Source organism: Passer domesticus, chromosome 10 (genome assembly GCF_036417665.1).
Source record: "Passer domesticus isolate bPasDom1 chromosome 10, bPasDom1.hap1, whole genome shotgun sequence".
NCBI classification, from domain to species: domain Eukaryota; kingdom Metazoa; phylum Chordata; class Aves; order Passeriformes; family Passeridae; genus Passer; species Passer domesticus.
This window is the reverse complement of record NC_087483.1, coordinates 40257429-40272420: the sequence shown is the minus strand read 5'-3', so window position 1 is coordinate 40272420 and position 14992 is coordinate 40257429. Positions and strand designations below refer to the sequence as shown.

General features: G+C 40.0%; 1 long non-coding RNA gene across 1 annotated transcript in view; it reads right to left on the bottom strand.

The window, feature by feature from the left end:
- Window positions 1-8665: 8665 nt before the first annotated feature.
- LOC135309484 (uncharacterized) overlaps window positions 8666-14992 on the bottom strand; it is a 32982-nt gene continuing 26655 nt past the window's right edge. Inside the window, exon 8 of the long non-coding RNA XR_010369739.1 lies at window positions 8666-9882. This is a non-coding gene — a long non-coding RNA (uncharacterized LOC135309484). The remainder of the gene's footprint in view (window positions 9883-14992) is intronic.

The following is a 14992-nucleotide window of genomic DNA, read 5'->3' as shown; positions in this document are numbered from 1 at the left end:
AAGCCTCCCTGCTTAAAAATAATTAAATATATAACCCTTCTTGGCGAATTCACCAGATATAAAAACCACTTAGCAATGGAGCACACCGGATCCGATCACACTGGGCTCCTGTCTCCTATCTGCAGCTTAACAAAATTCCCTTGCAAGCCTGCTGCGATTGGAAAGCATTGCTGTGGAAGCTTGGGGAAAACCCACCTGGTGATCAAGCTCATGAGCCTAATTAAAGTTAGTAGAGAAATTAAAAGTGGGGAAAAAAATTAGAACAGCAGCAAAAAAAAATGGGAGCAAGCACTAGGAATAGGGAAAAGATAAAAAGCAGTGGGAAAAGTGAGCTTTCCTTTGAAGTCTGCTCTGGAAATTGACAGTGATTTCTTTTAGTGCCCCCCACACCTTGAATTTTTCGCACAGTGGGCCATAAGTCCAAGCAGAAAAACAGAAAGTGGAAGTTTAAACTTATAAATTTCAAAAACATTAAATCAAGGCTGATTTTGGGCTGTATTCACCATTTTGTTCCTTAAGAGCTTCATGGTCTTTAAAGTCCATGGCCAAATGACCACTGGTTTCAAAGGATATCTTTAATCCCTTTGTCTGAGGAGCAAAAGAACTGAGAAATAAGTTTCTAGGGGAGGATCAAAACTAGTACATACTTGGAATGAGTAAGATGAAAGATTATGAAAAAAAAATTATGACACTATAGAAACAGAGGAAAACCATAAAGATAGAGAAGATTGTTCTACAGGGAAGTGGATAAGCTCTGAGCATGTTGGGAGCAGTCTGCATGGTCACTTGGCTGCAGAAACACAGAAATACTGGAAACCACGCAGGAATATAGGAAGGCAAAGTTCAAGTAACAGGAAAAACTTGAAAACAGGCAGTTATCAAAAATTCTGTGCTCAGCAACACCTGGGGAATAACTCCCTGGAGGTACTTCTTACCTCTAGGTGAGGATTTCCAAATTATTCCCTTTCAAGAACAGCACCCCAACTCATAAGGAAATAAATATCAATGACCATCTCTCATTATTGAGCTCTGCACCAAAACCAGTCTGTTCCATGCTCCAAGGAGAGGGGCAGACAAGTCACACAAGGGCACATCATAACACCGAGGTCACAGACCAGTCACAACCATTAAAACCTCCAACAAAAAGAGTTCACCAGAACTCCAGCTGATCAAAAAATTATTATAGCATTGAAACTTTCACAGAGACATAGCTTTTTCTCAAAAAAATGTCATTGCCAGGATTTTAAGTCTGGGATGAGGGGCTTGGATAGCCAAAGGAAAAAGAGAGGAAGCCAATCCAGACTCACCCACAGCCTGATGTACACGCCCAGGGATGGCGGGAGGTCCAGGTCCAAATCCCAACTCTGAAGGCATTCCCAACATTGCCGACAGCATCCAGGAGGAAAGATGTGCTCCATAGCCTTGTTCCACGACATTTTGCAGGGAAAAATAATATAATTCCCAAGGTTTTCTCTTTTCTGTCTCATGAGAAATGGAAACAAATTAAAAGGTTTGAAAATTTTTCATGGCATAGACTCCTGTCTGTGGCCAGCCCTTACCCCATGCTGCCCAGAGGTTCACAGGCATTCTGCTCCTACCAGAGCTCATACGGTGAACTCCCCATCTTTTGCACAAACTTAACAGCATCATTTTAGACTCACATTTAGAACATTTTCCTGTGAAAGCTCGCAGGCTTGGAGCAGCTTGTCACCAGAGTTCAAGTCCCTGGCACACAGTTCATTGCAGCTCTAATGAAAAAGCACAATGATGGAGCCTGCGTTGCTAAGATTAGACATTAGTGGCCATATCAAGAAGAGAAATACCTGCAGATTAGCAGAGCAATTTGCCGCTCTAAATCTGAACCTTCTAATCTCTCTTTTTTTTTTAAAGTAAGTAGCAGCCCATGAATATGGGAGCAGAATTAAAACTGCATTTACTAAGTGATTTCTAAAATACTTCAGCATGTGTTTAAGAAAACTGACAAGTCATTAAAATATAGTTAATAAACATTATTCAGAACTCGTTGCTTTAGATTAACACTGTTTCAAAATCACAGACATTGATTGGTTCAGTGCACTGCTGCAAGAGGAACTCCGGCTGGTGTCCATGCCCTGTGGAAGGAAACATGATGGGCAACTCGGAGTTTACCTTGTGTCTGAATTTTCTAACTGCAAAAATGTTTCAGAAATATTTTCAAAATAATTTAAAACTTGGCATCCTGGCCACTGACGGCATGTATGGAGACTGTAATCACAGGTAAAAACCATGGAAATATTGAAGGCTGCAACAGACTGAGACAGGATTGCTCAGACTGGAGAAGAGAAGGTTTTGGGAAGACTTTAGAGACACTTCAGGTGCCTACAGTGTCTCCAAAAGAACTAAAAAGAGAATTTGGGCAAGGGGAATGGCTTGAAGCTGAAGAGTAGATTTAGATTAGATTTTAGGAGGAAATTGTTCCCTGTGAGGGTGGGGAGGCCCTGGCACAGGTGCCCAGGGCAGCTGTGGCTGCCCCTGGATCCCCAGAAGTGTCCAAGGTCAGGCTGGATAGGGCTTGAAGTAACCTGGGATAGTGGGAGATGTCCCTGGCAGGGAGGCTGGAATAAGATGAACTTTAAGGTCCCTTCCAACCCAAAGCATTCTATGATTCTAAGAAAACTAAAATAGGAGCAGAGATAGCAGCACCATTTTCAGTGACCAATTCAAAGGAACCTGAAATCATGAGCCATTTTTGATCAAACGTAGGTGAGAACCATCATGCACAGCTTTCACTGATGACAACTTTTTAAAATTTATTGTGTGACTGTCAAGAAATTTTCTCTTTTAGAAGCTCTGCCCTGAGCCAACTGGAGCTGACTGCTTTTCTTATTTCATGCAACCATGATCAGCTCAGATACTGTGGGAGAAACAAACTCAGGAACAACTCTCGACTTTGGACCATTGTTGGTGACCCAAAGCCACCAGGTGAGCTCCACCACCAGGTGCCCTCCCTGCTGCAGATGACAGCAAGCTGGTTTTGATGTTGTTTGCTGATATTTTGAAGGAAGAAGGATTTAGTGAGGTATTGGTATTTTGAGAAGAGGTTGATCAAACCCTTTAGGACAGCTCCTTACCCTGTTTTACTTTTTTTTTATCCAAGTACTACAGGTCAAATTCTAGCAGGAGAAAGCTGAAACTGAGAAGAGAGACAATGTGTCTTAAAAATGAAAACATTGCTATTCATAGTTGGCTTAGTAATGTAGCGAAAGGGGGAAAAACCTCATGGCTCAGTCAAAATTGTGCCCATCTAACTTAAGCTAAGATAAATATTTGCAAATACTCTTAATGACCATTTTTAATCACTTGCAGGATTTAGTGGCAGCTTTCTTTTGTTTTGTTTTTTTTTCTAATAATAAACTACTTCATATTCAGAAATGTCTGTAACCTGGTGAATGGGTTTGATTTATAACATCTCTCAGACATCAGAATTCTGGATTTGAAAGCTGAAAAATAAGGGAGATCCAGATCCTCAAAATGATTTTATTTTTCACTATTTTAAAAGGACTTGGAGTTTAAAGTCTTTCACCATCTCATATTGCTACTTATATGGAAAAAAGAATAACACCTTGCACCCAACTAAGATCATTTTAGTGACACCAGCAAATTTATGCTTTGAAGGTTCTTATGAAATGGGTGTGATTAAACCCATTTTACTTCCTTGATCCAGGGTGCCATTTTCTGGGGCCACAAATCTCCATGAAACTCTACAAACCTGCTCACTTCCTCCCTTCACTATTGTGGCTTGGGCAAATTTGTTCCACAGGGCCAAGGAGAACAAATAGTGGAGTCACGGAGTATCCCAAACTGGAAAGGATCCACCAGGATCATCAAGTCCAGCACCAGGAAGCTTTAGCAGAAGGAGAATCTGAGAGAGATGTCACACACACAAGGGGGCTGGGACAGGAGCAAGGGTGAAGGGTGACTCCTCCAGTGACACATCTCAAAGCAGCGGGGACATTTTGAGGCTGTGAGAAGCTGCTCTGAAGAATGCAAGGACAACTGCCTGTTTGAAAAGGAAAAAAAAAAAAAAAAGAAAGAAAGGAGAAAAACAAATCTTTAAGAAACTCAGAGTTGCAGCTCAAGGTCTTGTTTTCCCTAGCCTAGTGGTGAAGGAAAATTGTTGTCAGAAACACAAGTATTCAAACAGCCAATGACAGCAAGGAAGCAAACGACTGCTTCTGCCAGTGACGGGGGAGAGCTCAGCTGCTCCCTGCGAGCCAGAGAGAGTCACATCCAGCCCGGATCTGGGAACACTCTCTGGAGCAAAATCCCCTCTCCTCATCCTCTATAGCGCCTGTCTCATCAGCCACGGACCAAACCTCAAAGCCCCCTGATCACATGAGAGCGTTCCCACTTGGGTCTGGGCTGGCTGGTCCCCACGTGGAGGGTGGCAGGAGGCCCCACTCGCCGTGGGGCTGAGTCACCGTCCTCCGTCGTCTTCTGCGCCGCTGCTTCCAGCACTTCCACACCAGCCAGCACTGCACAAACATGTGAAAATATTCCTCGCCCACTCCCAGCCATGTTGAAAAGAAACCTGTTGTGGTTAAATGACTCGGTCAGTTCTTCAGGGATTTTCCAAGGTTTCCTATAAAAAGAAATCTGTGGGAAATGAATGATTGCATAATCGCTAACACATGCCAATTCATCTAAGCCTATTATCTTTTATGGCATTTTGTATTCCATTGTCCCTTACTCTGGTGAGTTTCTGTCTTACAATTCTTTTCCTTATTAAATTATTTGCACATTTTGCTCTCTCTGACCCTTTTGCATCAGTGGGATACTTAGCATCTTCATAAGGAAAGAAGTCAAAGACAAATGGTCCCACCACCTTTTCTCACATAATATTTTTCCTCCTTCACAGGCATAGCTCTACAACAATCTCAGTGACACTGTGAAGGATCTGTTCAAGTGAGAAACTATATTACCTGGGTCTTGATGCCACCAAAAAAAAAGCTTTTTCTTAAGGAATATGCATTTTTACAGAGGTTTTTTAAGGTCCCTGACAGAAATGACCAGTATTCATAGTTTTAAAATTACATAGTCCCTTGAAAACGCTACAAGTTGCCCACAGGTCATAATTTCTTAGAAACAAACCCCAAGTGTCTTGGAAGTCTTAATTACACCGCATTTCAATTGGATTTAGGCTGCTAAACCACAGAATTTAATAGGAATTTCAGATCTCTAAAAACCTTTTGATTTTCGACTTTAGGACCCTGACATTGCCCGAAAGCCAACCAGGCATTCACCTTTAGAATTAATATTTAATCATGTTTTGAGTAGGGTTTTTTCTACTTTTGAGTGGATTTTTTTTCAAGTTTTGAACTTTTCCCAAGAACAACAGGTTCACAAACATATGAATCATGGCTAAGCACTCACCTCTCCACAAGGTGTGGCCTCTGGCATCTCTTCATTTTTAAATGAGGGAAAAGTGCAGAAGACCTGTGTGACTGAGAAGATACAAGGCTTTTTTTCCTAAAATCCCAAACATTGAGAGGAATTATCACTGATTACTACTAACCACGGAGCTCTAAGACCAGGGAAGAGCCCAAACCAGCTGCAATAATCTTTAAATTAAACTAAGAGGTAACTCCCCATAATCTTAATGTGAGAGAGGAGACTACACAGCAATAATGGGCTCTAGGGACATTCAGGTAAAGCATAAATGTGCTACAGGTTCACTGAGCAAGGCCCCTAATCCTAAACATGAGGTGGGATATCCAAGCTTTGTTTATACCACTGATCCCTGCATTGAAAATCCAGTTCTTCAGAGCAGATCTGTGTGAATTTTCTCCAGAAAAGCAACAGGAAGAAAAGGAGGATTGGGGAGAGACCTCATGTCCCAGACATCTCAATTTTCCATCTCCCAGTGCAGGGCAGCTCCACCTTAGGAAAAGAAGCAGAATTGGAAGGGTGGCCCGGATGTGAGACAGGAGGTTAATGGGGATCAGAGCTGGTGGTGCTGAAGACAGGGAAGAAGAGGAGCAATGATCAAATATTGAATAACAGTGCAAACAGGAAAAAGCTCTGTTTTTACACAACATCCTCCCAACCATGCAAACCCTCAGTGTTCCTGCAGCAACTCAAACAACTGCAACAAGACGCAGCTCTCTCCTCTCTTTTGCCATTCTCAAGATAAAAATGTCTTAGACTCCATTTCCCATTGAAGAGGGAAGCAACAGCCACCAAGTGCCCAATTTACTGACAAGTTTTACCAACTCCAGAAAGCCAACAGAATTTACTCTTAATTTACCTCTGACTCCCAGCAAGCAGGAGCAGAAAAGTTCTATATCAAGAGCAGAAACATGTCAGGCTACAAAATCTCTATGAATTAGATCATATTTCCAGAAAAAAAATATCATTTCTATTGCCCACATGAGCAGGTTTTCACAGACAGAAATACCCATTTTGGTTCTCCTATACAATTTTAGGTGTTCCTTTGACAGGTACATTTCTGAAACCAAATTGAATTTTCTTTTCATCAGAAATAATTTGCAGGACTATTTGGCAACATTCACACCCTGCAAGTGTTTACTTGTTGTCAAGGGCTCCTGAGGATCTCCAGCACCTGTCATCCTCTGCCAGCATCGACCTTTCCACATGGGCAGGTCTCCAGAAAAGATTATGGGCAGTGTAAAATCCACCCATCTTAAATCATCATTTCTCTGATGTACATCAGAGGTTCAGAGAGGAGAGTCCATTCAATCTTGTTGTTCCTTTCTTCATTTTCCTTTCAAAAACAGGTTTACTCATATTTCTATTGGTTTTGTAAGATCTGCTCTGGTTTTTTATATTAGCTAACTATTCAGTCCATTGGTAACATTTTAAAGCACTTTATCAGCCTATATAATTTTATAATCATTTTTTTGTTTTCACAAAAAAAAAAAAGCAACTATTCAGACACCTAATGCTACTTAAGTGCAAATAGATTTTTTTGTGGTTGAATAATAACATCTGTTTTGATTTTCCAGCCACAAAAGTGCGTTTTATCTGGCCTTCCTTTATTTGAACTTTTCACATCTGCTCAGGCCTGCTTCCCATAAACCAAATACCAGATCCTTTCCCAATGTAGGAAATTTACCTGCACCAGTTGTTATCCCAGCTCCAAAGACTTCTTTATAAAAATGTCAAAAGTCTAATAAATGCAATCTTAGTGCACTGTGTATTTATTAAATATTACTCTCTATTTTCCCTGTCCCAAATAGTTGATACTCACAGACCTAATAATGAAAAATTTATTTTAATGAACGGACTAATTTACTTTTATGGACTAAAGTACGTAGTGGGCTGGTGCCCCCTCTTACACAAAATTTAGAGATCAGCTTGTCACAATGCTCTATGTCATCAGCTACAAATTCAATCAGAAATTATAGGGATGGTCACATGAATTGTGCTTTCAACAAATAAAGGTCATGAGGGGAATTTCACAGTCCATTTTCAGGATTATCTGCAAAGATTTGGTAGTAGATTTTGTATTTTGACTTATTCTGGTCTTTTCAGAGGTGAGAAAAATCAGGAAAGGAAAATGCTAATCAAAAACACTTTTACTTTTTTTTAAAGTAGTTATTTAGTTTCTGATTGTAGTTCACATCCCAAAAGTTAACTATGTTTAGCTAAAGGAAAAAAATTAAAGGGTATGGGATGAAACTTCAACTGAAGCAAAACAGGCTGAGGGGCTGGAAAATACATCCTGGGTATCAGATGAATGTTAAGGATCATTCTTTGAACTCAGAGCTAAGGAGAATTCTCCTCTGCTGATGTGACCAGGAAGATATGCAAAAAAAATCACCCCCTCATCAGCCTCTTCATAATATCTGCATCTATTCAGCATTTTTTGCCACTGATAGAGAGATATATCTTGAGAACTCCTACGTCCCTGGGCCCTGTGCAGCTGTGTCTGCAGAAAAGCTGCAATATTGGGCCACTTTCCACAGACAGAAAACTCAGGAAATGGCTCTGCAGAGCAGAGGAGAGAGCACTGATGGCAAAGCTGAGACTCCAGGTTTTTCTTCTCTCAGCAAACCAGGAGCATCTCTTCTCTTCAAAGTCTCCTACCTCTGTTGTAGGGAAAAGAGACAGAGCTTCATTCTTTTATGCTGTTTTGAATATTTAGCAAATCTTGGGATCTGTGATTTGGCAATCTCATAAAATACAGCTTTATCAACCCAAAACACCCACCAGCACCAGTGTCTTAAATAGGAGATAGAAAAGTACAAGGAGGACCACCGTGGTTTTGGGAAATGTTGGAGGGGAAAGGCAATATCCGTGCACTGCCCTTGATTTACACCTTGATTTTTTCCATCTGCACAAAGGATTCAAACTGCGTCATGATGGAACAGTTGTGAGAATCACAAAGAATTTAACAAGTCAAAAATGGATTAAAAAGCACTTTATGGCTTGTTAAAGAAATCCCCCTGTTCCTCAGAAGCATTTTTAGCATCTTATTAGTGGTATTTGATCTGACTAACATATTGACTCGTCATTTGAATAGGAGATGAATCCTTTTTGATGGACCACAAAGGGAGTATAAATTCAAATGAGGCACTTCTCCAAATTTTTATTTAAGCATAACCCCAAAGAGCCCATAACATCTGTAAAGGTTTTTTCTGTGCCCCACAAAAGACTATCCTAATGATCTTTTAAATCATGCTTTTTTTATTTTCTTTAGAAGTAATCATTGCATATGTATTTAAATCAAATAATAATGAGTTGGAAGTTCTCTTTTACCTGTTTTCTGGAATGCCATGCATTAATTTCACTTAAGAAAATACTCTAAGCCAATATAACATTTTTTTAAAAACAATCTGTCATGGAACTTGTACTTTAGCATGAGTTGAATTCATCAGCAGTCTCATACAAAGTAGTTCAGAACTTGACAAATGAAAAGCATAAAACATATCAGAGAAATATGCAAAAAAGCCTCATGTCTTTCAATCAATCTCTAATCTGAAATGATTTTGATCTATCCAATTTATACTGTTTAGGACCATTCCAGTGTCACCAAGACAGACACTGCTATGGAGTTAGTAGGTAGATCCATAATTGCCTTCTCTTTGGCAAAAGCCAGAGAACTTGCTCCCAGTCATTTTTTGGAGCAATTTTATACCATCTAAGAATTTGCACTTAAGAATAAGTTGGAGACCTCCAGCTCATTTTGAAAACAGTAATTTATAGCTACACAGACATTATGATTTTACAGTGTTTTGATAGTTACGCCTTCACTATCCACATGGAACATTTAAAAACGGATTAGAAGCCATTAATCTTGAAAATATGAGAAATTTGTAGCCTGAAGAGGAACTCAGAGCATTTGCAGTCTAAGTCTCTATCTGCACCTAGGTGTTTGGTGTTGTTAAGGTATTTTATCCTCTTCTTGAACAAGTCAAGAATTATACTGAGGTAACCCTTTTGTGGTAAAAGTGCTGGATAATAAATCAGGGATCTCAATACTTTCTCACAGATACTCTTATTGACCTTGGATGAGTATTTAAGCTGGAAACCATTTTAGGCAGTTCCTGTCTCTTGTTACAATCTCCAACAGCACTCAGTCCGTCGGATCCCCATATGCAATTTCATCCTTTAGGCACAACAATAATCACAGCCTCCCACTTCACTGAAAGTCTTTCATTTTAAAATTGAAATACCTTAGAGACAGCTCAAATCAAGTCCTTGTATTTGCCACACCTATGCCTTGAAATTTGGGGGAGATTCCCTTGATCCAGGTCTTTGCAGCAGGCTGTTAATTCCTCCAGAGCCTGACCTCAGATCCTCGGTTCAGCTATTCCTAAACTCTGATAAACGTCAGGTCCAAATCCAAATCTGGATCCCAAACTTGTGGTATGGGCCCATCTGTACTTGAAAGCAACATGTAAAAAAAAAAAGGAGGAAAGTTAAGATCATGACTATTTCTATTTGAATATTGCATACAACAGATTTATGAACTTAAGCAGTTACTTTTTTCTTTGTGAAATCAAAACTACCACAGGATTTCCCGTCCATATATACCATATGCTTTTTCCAACTTTGTTTAAAATTCTTAGCATCCCAATATGCTGAAGCTTCTGAGCACTACTGAGGTGTTGCGGGATTTTTTTGCAAGCTTTATCAACTTTGCAAACTACACTATATAGTCAAGAATTAATTTTTGTGTAGGAAAAATGAATTTTATCTATTTATTTCTGCAATATGGTAATGAATGGTGAAAGCATCATATGCAATGGAGCCCTTGGGGAGCAGCCTGAAATAGGATTAATTCTCCTAAATGACAAGAGTGTTTATTTCAGTGTGTACATTGGGTCAAGAGATGCAAAACCAAGTCCTGCCAGCACACGCCTTGCAGGATCTTCTGAGTACAATCTTCTTTTAGAGCCCAGGCAGGAGCATGACAAGTGACACAACAACAACGCTAGAGGAAACTTATAAATGTTTGCAAATTTGTTTTATGGATTAATGACCCTACACATAAGAATTGACATTTCCAGGACAAATCACTTCTTTATCCTATTGGTATTTCAGCAGTTTTTGCTTATGCCAAAGCAGAGGCAAATTTTTCCTTCTTCAGATCAAACAAGATCTAAAATCTGGGAAGATTTAACAGTAAAATAAAAACAATAGGGATGTAAATGTTAACCATCTGCATTCGTCGCTGCTATTTCTTATGATGTGATATCTCCATCAATGGCATTGTATTTTTACTTTTGTTATCTCTCATAACTTTTCATTCTATTATGGTTAATCATTGATAAACAAACACTTTGACTTATAAAGTGGCAATCATCTTGTCTAAATTTAACTGTGTAAAAGTCAAACACCTACTCCAAGCTACTCGTGAAGGCTCCTTCTATAGATAGTGGTGACAGATTGGCATTTTCAGAGAGAGACTTATCCTACCTGTCTTACACACTTGTTTTAAGATGGGATTAATCACTCTGTGGAAGTACTTCTTTTTCTTTCCTTGGACTGACTTTAGTAAAAAAGCAGCACACAAGTTTTGTTAGGGAAAAAAAAAAAAAAGGAAAGAAAAAGCCCCAAGAGATTATTTCAGGCCTTGAATTTGAATCGACAGAGGTATTTAGCCTCAAAAAAGATGCAGAAAGTTTCCTCCTAAAGGTAGATGGGAAAAAAGAGGGTGGAGAGAGACAGGAGCACAGCCTTTATAAGTATATTTATCACCTGCCCTGACTCCCTGCCTTTAGGGCTGGTGAGAAGCAATGCTAAGGAGAACCAAGACACCAAGGGAACAGCAGACTTCCTTTACTCTGCATTGTTTTACCCAAAGAAACCATGGGGATTGTCATAGTTTCCCTCTGGATGGAATTCCAGTGACAGAAAGGTTTTCCAGGCTTTGGCAAGAGAAAAGGGCTGGCCAACAGCTATTCTGCTTCAGCAGAGGCAAAGTAAAACCAGCATCTCCCTTTTTCACATGAGATCAGCTCCAGCTCAACACAGGGAGGGACCACACACCAACCATGGCTTCAGGACATGAGCCTTAGGAGGCAATTCAACGGAAACTTCTAATACCCTTCACATCATTCAAATGAAAAGATGCTGATGCTGAAGAGGGGAGAAACATTCTTCCTGGCGTCTCTCCATTTGAAATTCTGCTACAGTGACAGTATCTGGATTAGACTCCAGGACAGTATTTCTGAAACAGCAGGAACCCTGCTTACTGCATCAGTTTTAAATTATAAGCCTTCCAAAGATGTCAACACCACTTTCCTGGAGACTTTCCTGAAATTAAAACACTGAGCTTTTCCCCTGAGCCTTCACAGAGTCCTATGGATCCATTGCCCAGTGTCACCATTTGTATCGTGATTTGCCCATGCTGGGTCACTGCTACTACTTCATTTCTGCTCTATAGTCAGCCTGGCTCTTTGATGTTACTCAGTCACTATTTCCTTTCCCTTTACTTTTATCTCTGTCCTGGCATTCTTCCTTTAAGCATCCTCTCTACCAGATGGTCTCCATCTCTCCTTCAGAAGTGCCCAAAATATTCCTACTGCCTCCTCTTGATCTTCCCCCAGCAGCAAACCTCTTCATCCTACAGAGCTCAAATACCAATGGATTTCTCCTCCTTGCTGCTTCTTTCTTGCACTTTGAAAAGGAATTCACTGGAAGCAGCTAACCTCCAATCCTCATTATGCACGATGCACTCATTTATAAGAGTTTACCCAGGAGAAAAATTCAGACGGGATATAGGCTGCTACAATTGCGTTTTTTCAAGTGGAAGCACATCTGATGTCTGCGTGCCGAACCGGAGCTCTAGTTTTTAAAACAGGAGCTCCAACTTTTGCATTTGGAAATCCATATGGATCCTTTAATCTGAAGGTCAAAACAGCTTTTATGAAAGATACTGAAAACAATGATACTTTATATTCGCCAGCATAATTATATAAAGATGATTCAATATCGTAGTATCATCAGAGGATTCGGAAAAGTCTCTGTGCTATGTATTTTTAAGATAGGGTTTAGACAGTGTAAGATGAGACTTCAGAAGTTTACAGAGAGGAAAAAAAAATCTTGTCACAATTTATATCTTCCTAATAGGTCACTGAAACTCTGAGGATAACAATTGCTTTTACTTGCAGTTGGCAGTGTGCTATAATCAAGAATAAAGCTCTAGATATTTTTGTGGAAGTACAAGCACTTACTAAAATGCAGCAGCATAATAATGTATTATATATTATACAAATACAGCGAGGTGGGATTTGTGTTTGTCTCTTTGTAAGAGAAAAAAGAACTCTGAAATGACCTTCTGTTCATAAGTTGCTTTGAAAAAGGCTTGGCCTGAAACCACTTCACTACTATTGATATAGTCTGTTTCTGTACATAAATCTTAAATGTAAGCACGGCTTCAAAAAATAACTAAGCAATCACAAAGCTTTACTTTTCAGATTCAATTGCCTTCAAATCCTTTACTGAAGTCCCCTTGGCACTGTCACTTCAAAATCAGGATAATGCTGCATAGTGTTTCTCAGTTTCAGTAAAACAAAAGCCTTATTGAATAAATATGTGTGAAAATGTTGCAAACAGAACCATCTCAGCAGCCACCACCTGACCAGGCTGTGGTGACCCTCCCTGGTGACCCGCGTGGGCTCAATGCTCGACTTCTTGGCTTATCCCAGCACTGCTAAATTCCACTGTCTTTGTCCTTAAAACTGTAGCACAACACACGTTTTCCTCACAGAAACCTAAGAGCAGGCTTTAGACATCAAGGAACAGCAAGGTGACCTAGGATTTCCATATGCAGGAAGCTGCTGATCAAATGGTATACCCTTTTTTTAATCTGCTTCTTGGATCGTGAATATAGAGGAAACCTTGTGGTTGTGCTAATCCCTTAACTCTGGGTTTGTAAGGAGAGCTTACAGCATTACCCCGTCTTGGAAACGTAAAAGCAGAGTAAAATATCCAGTATTTACTATCTCATGTCTCGTTCTGCTCTAAAAAAGGATGACTCAGGAAGGTTTTTCTTTTTTCTACACATCGTATTCTGCATATCCTACGTTTCCCTGTAGTTAAAATATTAGCTCAGGCCCACAGATCCCGTTATGGCAGTAACACAGCCCCACATGCCAATGTCCCTGGTATCAGGTTTCAGGGCTGTGAGCTCAGGTATCCAAATCCCTGAAACCAGAGTCACCCAGCAATTAATTCCTGACTTTTGGGCACTCCTTGTTGGCAGGAGACACACAAGTAGTGCTGATTCACAGCTGACTGCACCAAACAGCCACAAATCAGGACAAGGTCCACTGAATTAGATTTGATCGTCCTTTCAAAAAGGTTTTCCTATTAATTTGCTGCAATTTATATTTCAGTTTGTTATCAAAGATCCTCAATAGTCCTCAGAAGTGCAAAGAATCTCACAAGAAAATGTAGCAGGTGAGGCAACAGGGATTTTTTTCTCTTGTGGAAGGGTCATTTCAACATGCTTGTTCTAAAAATCAAGAATTATTGTCAATTCTATTTCTGACTCATTAAGGCTAGTTAAAAAATAATTACAAAGCAATTATTGAAAAGCAACTTCTAAAGCTGCAGAATAAGAAACAACAAACAGGCTGCTTGTAACAAGTACAAAGAACAGTTGCAAAGTTAAACCTGTTGAGTTTTAAGTACCAAAAATTGAGAGAGACACCAAGTATTCAGAAAATATCCTGGTTGTCTCTGAAGACCAGAAATATCCAGCAGGAATGACAGCACAAACTGGTAGCTGGGTTAAGGTACTGCAATTTTATCTCACCTGAACACAAGGTGGTCCCAGCCCTGCCCAACCTCCTGGCAGCCCTGTGTCTGCGAAGCCAGTGCTGGATTTCCCCTCAGTCCTTCCATTTCTAAACCTCTCATTTCCACAACCCCAGCCAGCAATGAGCGGTGCCCAAATCAGGTGTGCAGAGCCCAGGGAAGTGGCCTTGACACGGGCCAGGGTGAGGAGGGCAGCCTTCACTTAATAGTGGGACAGCTACAAAAACCTGATGCTTCACACTTCACACCGTGATGGGAAGCAGATGTCCGAGTCCTCGCTGTTAGAAAGGGCAGATTAAAAAAAAAAAAAAAAAAAAAAAAAAGAAAAGAAAAGAAAAGAAAAAAGCGCAGTGAATAAATGCTACAAATTGAGGTAGGGTCAGCTCTGCAATGTAGGAGATCAGGCTAGACAGAGGCAGAAATAATTTTCTTGCAGATTAGAAGCAGATAAATGAGAGAGAGAAAGAAGGAAAACATGCAGTACAGAAAGGAAGATAAGAAAGAAGCTGTTCATCTTATGTATGGGAACCAACTGCTGCATATGTATTTCCTATGCAGTTTTAGTAACGATCCCCAAGATGTTAATCTGAAACACTTTGCAGGAAGTGGACCATCTATTTAATTTAAAATGTTGCTTGGAACACTGCAGGATTTTCAAATAATTCAGTTAAAGCACTGGACACTCAAATCTGCTCAGCAAAAAGGCTCCAGCCAGGATTTT